Below are 6,525 nucleotides of genomic sequence, written 5' to 3' on the forward strand. Positions count from 1 at the left end.
GTCGGCATCAAGCCGTGGTCGAGTAAACGTCGTACCTGCGCTAGTTTAGTTTTTGTGGCAGTTTGAAATGTGTGCTGCAATAGAAAACCCCACCAAATGTGAAGTGCGTGCTGTCATAAGGTTTTTTACAGCCAACGGATATTCTGCAGCAGCTATTCATCGTGAGCTTTGTGCCGTGTATGGACCAAGAGTTATGAGTGAAGCAGTTGTCCGTGAATGGGTACGTTTATATAAAAGTGGACGAGAAAACGTTCATGATGAAGAGAGGAGTGGTAGACCATCATTGGTGACTGACGAACTCGTTCAGACAGTTGATGCAAAAGTTCGTGAAAATCGACGTTTCTCAATGTCGGAGTTGTCTACTGGTTTTCCACAGATTTCTAAGACTCTCTTGTACGAGATAGTGACAGCAAGATTGGGTTACCGTAAGTTCTGTGCACGATGGGTGCCCAAAATTCTTACCGACCACCACAAAACTCAAAGAATGGCCTCTGCATTAGACTTTCTGTCACGTTATGAGGACGAAGGAGAACCATTGTTAAACAGAATCGTGACCAGTGACGAAACCTGGATTAAGTATGTGAACCCTGAGACAAAAGAACAATCAAAGATGTGGGCACATTCAAATTCGCCTACCAAACCAAGAAAAGCCTCGCAAGATTTTTCAGCCAGAAAACTGATGGCAACGGTGTTTTGGGATGCCAAAGGGGTGTTGTTGGTTGAATTCATGGAACGTGGTACGACCATTAATCAAGACGTGTACTGTGAAACAATAAAAAAGTTACGACGGGCTATACAGAACAAACGCCGTGGTATGCTGACTTCCGGTATCGTTTTTTTGCACGATAACACCCGTCCTCACTCTGCTCGCAGAACAACGGCCCTTCTTGAGTCCTTCGAGTGGGACGTTATCAACCGTCCACCTTACAGCCCAGACCTGGCGCCAAGTGATTATCACCTCTTCATGCATTTGAAGAAATGGCTCGGGTCACAGCGGTTTGATGACGATGAAGAGCTCAAAGATGCGGTCACAGGCTGGCTCCAGGCACAAGCGGGTGATTTTTATGCAGAAGGAATTTCAAAGCTTGTGAAGAGATACGATAAGTGCCTCAATCGCTATGGAGACTATGTAGAAAAATAGTGCAAAGATGTGGTTGTAAGATGTATATATTAAAATATTTTTATTTAACTTGGTGTGTTTTTTTAAATCAACCGGAGGTTACTTTCTGAACGGCCCTCGTACGTTGCAGGTGCGGCTTATTCTGCAGCAATAGCCACCCGTTGTATTTGCGTGACTGTGCGCGCCATGGCAGCATTCTTCCTAGCGATACTAATGGGACAGCCTGTCCCACATGTGAGAGGCTTCTCATTGCGCACGTGTTTGCCTAGCCACCATGGCTGACACATAGCTTTAATAGGTGCGGGTCCAGCGCCAGGCGAGATGCTTGCATAGTGGCTCACTCCTGCAGGCGCAGCTAAAAGTTTGTCAGTGTTATACTGATGTCACATGTGTATGTAAATAGTAGCCAAGTCTCCCTCTCGGAAATCGTTAAGTATCGCACATATAGTTAACAGTCACTTTTGTTGTTGTAGCAGCTTTCGTGATGTCTCAGCTTGTCTGCATGGGAATTTTTGTCCTATCTGGACCTGTTTACGGAAATAGCCCAGAATAACACTGAAAGCATTCTTCCTGATGGTCCTAATAAGGCACCATATCCATCACACGTTACCCTTCCCGGAAATCATAATGTCGTGCCTTCTAAATACGACTCAGAAACGGTGAACGTTCTGACAGCTAGAAGCCTTCATCGTTTATGTGCGTGCTTGTGAAAACACCATTAGTCATAAAAGCACTCTCAGTGTTTGGAAAGAGAACACTGACTAAGCACAGACCGGAAAAATCAGGACAATTATGCAAACAGAATTCGAAGAACTGTCCTAGAGAAGATGAAAATGGCTGGAATTTTTTGTGTCCTACAGATGCCACTCTGGAGATGATCTAATGCCACAGTGGCGGATTAGGAATAGCATCCCGCCAGAGATGATGGTCTGCTTCAACTTGTCTTTGAACAGTTGAACAAAGAAGATCATGTTACTCTCGTTGCTTTTTGTAGATAGCTTGCCTCCATATTGTTCGAACCAGGCTGTAGGGGCTCCTATGTCCCAGCACAAACGATGTCTTGTGAATGAATGGAGCGTTCTGATTGGATCTTACTGAATTTACCCGCCAAACTGCTGATGCTGCTGCTGTTGATGTGGGAGCACTGTCTGCCACTTTCTTCTGCAGATGAGACTTTCACTGGCAAAACTATTTTTTACAGATCGCCACATTACACTGACAGTTAAACAGTTAAACCTTGCAAAAATGGTCTACAGATTATGAAATACGAGAAGACACTTCCTCAGTTACACTGATCTGCCACTGACGATGGAAGCTTTGAATATTTCAGCGTGAAACCGATCTCCAGCCTGGCTATATATCACCACATATCGTGTCGATGTAGTAAACATACAATTCGTATCCTATGCCAAACAAAAACATCACTTCCGCATCCTGCACATAGCTAGCGACCACCGGACACTAGTACATACGATCATAGTCCACAAAGTTTCGTTTTTATTTCTATCAGCGGCAGCGCTACGATAGCAATTCTGAGCATGCGCAGCAGCTACTCTGACTCAAGGAGAAGACATGTACGCCATTTTCAGATCGCTGCTGCTGACGTGTGCTTCGTAGTGCTTCTTTATAATGTCAACCGTAATTGAAAATGCCACTGCATGTAAAATCAGATCTGTGATTCGTTTTCTAAATGCAAAGAAAGTTAAACCATAGGAAATTCATCGGCAAATCTGCGAGGTTTACGGACAAAATGCTATGAGTGATTCAATGCTTAAAAGATGGGCCATACTGTTCAGTGAAGGACGTGATCAAGTGCATGATGAAGAACGAAGTGGACGCCCTTCTGTGGTTACTGATGAACTAGTTCACACAATTGAAGAGAAGATTAAGCACAACCGTAAGTTTACACTTAGTGCCCTTGCTATGGAAGTTCATGAAATTGTTACTGAAAAACTGAAATTTCGAAAACTTTGCTCACGTTTGGTACCCAAAATTCTTACTGAGCAACACAAAAAACAACGGATGGGCAGTGCATACCAGTTTTGACACGCTACAATTAAGAAGGCGATGGTTTTCTTTCTCGGATAGTCACGGAAGATGAAACTTGGGTATCGTACGACACCCCTGAAACGAAACGGCAATCAGTGCCTAAGCCAATCTTGACACCTCGAAAAGTCATGTGCGCCGTTTTTTGGGACACAAAATGCGTTTTGCTGATTGATTTCTTACCACGAGACCAAACAATCAATGCACATGGTTACTGTGAGACCATTAAGAAATTGAGCCACACAATACAGAAGAAGCGCCGAAGATTACTGTCAAAAGGTGTTGTTTGTTTTCCACGATAATGCCCGACCTCACACGGCGAATGTGACCAAACAGCTCTTATGGGAATTTCACTGGGACGCGTTTGATCATCCTCCATACAGCCTGCACCTCGCCCCTAACGACTTTCATCTCTTCTTACACCTATAATCTGTCTTTGGTGGTCAACACTTCAACGATGATGATGAGCTGAAAGAACATGTAACCACATGGTTGAATACAAAGGTGGCAACCTTCTATGAACAAGGCATACAACAACATGTGCCCCACTATAACAGGTGTCTACAAAATTTCGGAAACTACGTATAAAAGTAGTTTAACAGTTGTAGATCTTTGTACAATAAATATTTTTTTCTGAATCTGTACACGTTTGTGGCACTTACTTTGTAGACATACCTCATATACCACGAAGACAGATGCAATAAGCACATGGATCGTATGTAGTCCTCGTAGCACTGCAAGGTCGGTAGGTCATCCACTGTAGCCAAAGGTCAGTAGTCATCTGCCCCCACACACCCTGGCCCGACGCCTCACCAGAGCGGACCGAGGTCACTCTCCAAACTGTTGCACGAAGGGTGGTTGGGTTCCACTTGGCACAATGTTTCTGGTCCCTACCTGCTTGCTAGCTTGGGTTCTACACCCATCTCCAGAGTATGGGATTAAAAGAGCATATGTATTTTCACGTGGTTTTCTAGAATATCGTACCATTTACGCAATACTTCTCGATATCAAGCACATAGCAGTATGGTAGCGATCACTTGCACAGTATTATTCCGAAGATACAGACTGGAAATGATTTCTCTATAAACCCAAAACTTCATCGAGGTGCAGCGTGCTGTAAACCTCTGAGTAACTAGAAACTTATCCCGTCTGCGAATATCTTTACGTGAGAACTCGAAAAAAAAAGAGGAAACTGATATTTCTTATCCCGAATACCGATGTCAGTCGTATAACAGATTCCAAATCATCCTTATAATTTACAAAGTTAACGAACATGCTTCTCATGTCTAGAGAACCAGCAAACGTTCTTCCACCCGTCTTTCACCTACTAGATGCACACACCACATTCAATGTTCTGTTAACCAAATAAAGGTGGTAAATGTGCGAAAGGAGTCGACAAGACAATTTGCATTGCATGCCAGCATGTGTAGGATACCGAAAATTCCAGCCATTTTTCTCTTCTGAAGGACAGTTCTTCGAGTTCTGTTTGCATAATTGTTCTGATTTTCCCGTCTGTGCTTAGACAGAGCTCTCGACCAACAAGAATGCTTTTATGATTAACGGTGTTTTCGCAAGCACACACAGACATGATGAAGGTTTCTAGTGGTGAGGACGTTTACCATTTCTGAGATGTTTCTTGAAAACAGGACATTACGATTTCTGGGAGTGGGATGTGGTGGCTCGTAGGGACCATCAGGAAGAATGCATTCGGTGTTATTCTGGACTATTTTCGTAAACAGGACCTGTTAGGACAAGAATTTCAGCCGACCGAGGTGGCCGGGCGCTTCTATGCGCTACAGTCTGGAACCGCGCGACCGCTACGGTCGCAGGTTCGAATCCTGCCTCGCGCATGGATATGTGTAATGTCCTTAGGTTAGTTAGGTTTAAGTGGTTCTAAGTTCTCGGGGACTGATGACCTCAGAAGTTAAGTCCCATAGTGCTCAGAGCCATTGGAACCATTTGAACCATTTGACAAGAATTTCCATGCAGACGAGCTGAGACATCATGAGAGGTCCTACAACAACAAAAGCGACCATTAACTATTTCTGTAACACTTTATGATTTCCGAGAGGGAGACTTGGTTCTTATTTACATACACATGTGACGTCAGTATAACACTGACAAACTTATAGCTGCGCCTGCGAGGGTGAGCCGCTATGCAAACACCACGCTCAGCACTGGATCCGCATCTATGAAAGCTATGCAACAGCAGTATTGCCTAGGTAAACATGTGTACAGCCAGAGGTGTCTCGCATGTGGGACAGGCTGTCCTGTTTGGATCGCTAGGAAGAATGCATCTAGTTATCATCCCACCTTGGAGCTCTGTAGGGAACAGTTCAGTCATACATCATGCTCGAATTTCTTAACGATAGTCCGAAAATGTGTTTGGATGCAATGGGTGTTTGTGCACTGCAAATTTTTCGTTTGTTTAAGCGTTGTGAGAGTGTTTGCAGAGTGTTATACACGCATTATTTTCCAAGTTTTACGCATAGTGAACGTGTCTATGCATCAGTGTACTGCTTTATTTTGTGAACATGTTTATAGGTTCTGCAATGCATTATTTCGACAGCTTACAATTAGTGAACTTGTTTGGAGAGCATTATACATGCATTATTTTGACAATTTACGAGTTGTTTAAGTGTCTGTTGATCAGTGTACTGCATTATGCAGTTTTCAGGTCTGTAGGCTATTTATTGTGACCCCAAGCACAACAGGATGACTTTGTTGTATCAGCATGATAAACAAAATATGTGAAATCCGTCCATAAATAAATTGTTCCAAATTCCACTGAAAATAAATAAAGTATCTCCTTCCTCTCCAGCAGCTAGACACTGAGTCCTTTTCCCCCAGGCCGTCATCTTGGATTATGTCATGGGAGTGACCACAGTGCCCTCTGGTGGCAGTACTGTGTACTGGGTCAGTTGGACTCTGGACCTCATGGTGAACTGCCTGTGACAACTCAAATTGTTCAAATAAACACTGCATGCAAAAGAAAGACTTACACCCATCCTATCCAGCAGCCCAGCACAGGCTGAGACCTTTCCCCGCCAATGCCCAGAAGAGGTGGTGGTTGAATGCCTTAGGTTAGTGGAGGTAGCCTAAGTGACCATTTTTCCCACCATTTTCTTCAGTTAGTGGAGGTAGCCCAAGAAACCTTTTTCCTGCAAATTTGAACTTCCCACCATTTTTTTTTTCAGGGAGAGGGAGGTGTGAGGGGATGGGGCTAGGTTAGTGGAGGTAGAATAGCCAAAATTTGAACTTCCCGCTATGACGTCCTTGCAACGTTCCCACATCTATCACCGCCATCTTGTATCCGCCATCTTGAATAAATTTAGCAACAATTCAACGTGAGGCGGCAC

Source organism: Schistocerca serialis, chromosome 10 (genome assembly GCF_023864345.2).
Source record: "Schistocerca serialis cubense isolate TAMUIC-IGC-003099 chromosome 10, iqSchSeri2.2, whole genome shotgun sequence".
NCBI classification, from domain to species: domain Eukaryota; kingdom Metazoa; phylum Arthropoda; class Insecta; order Orthoptera; family Acrididae; genus Schistocerca; species Schistocerca serialis.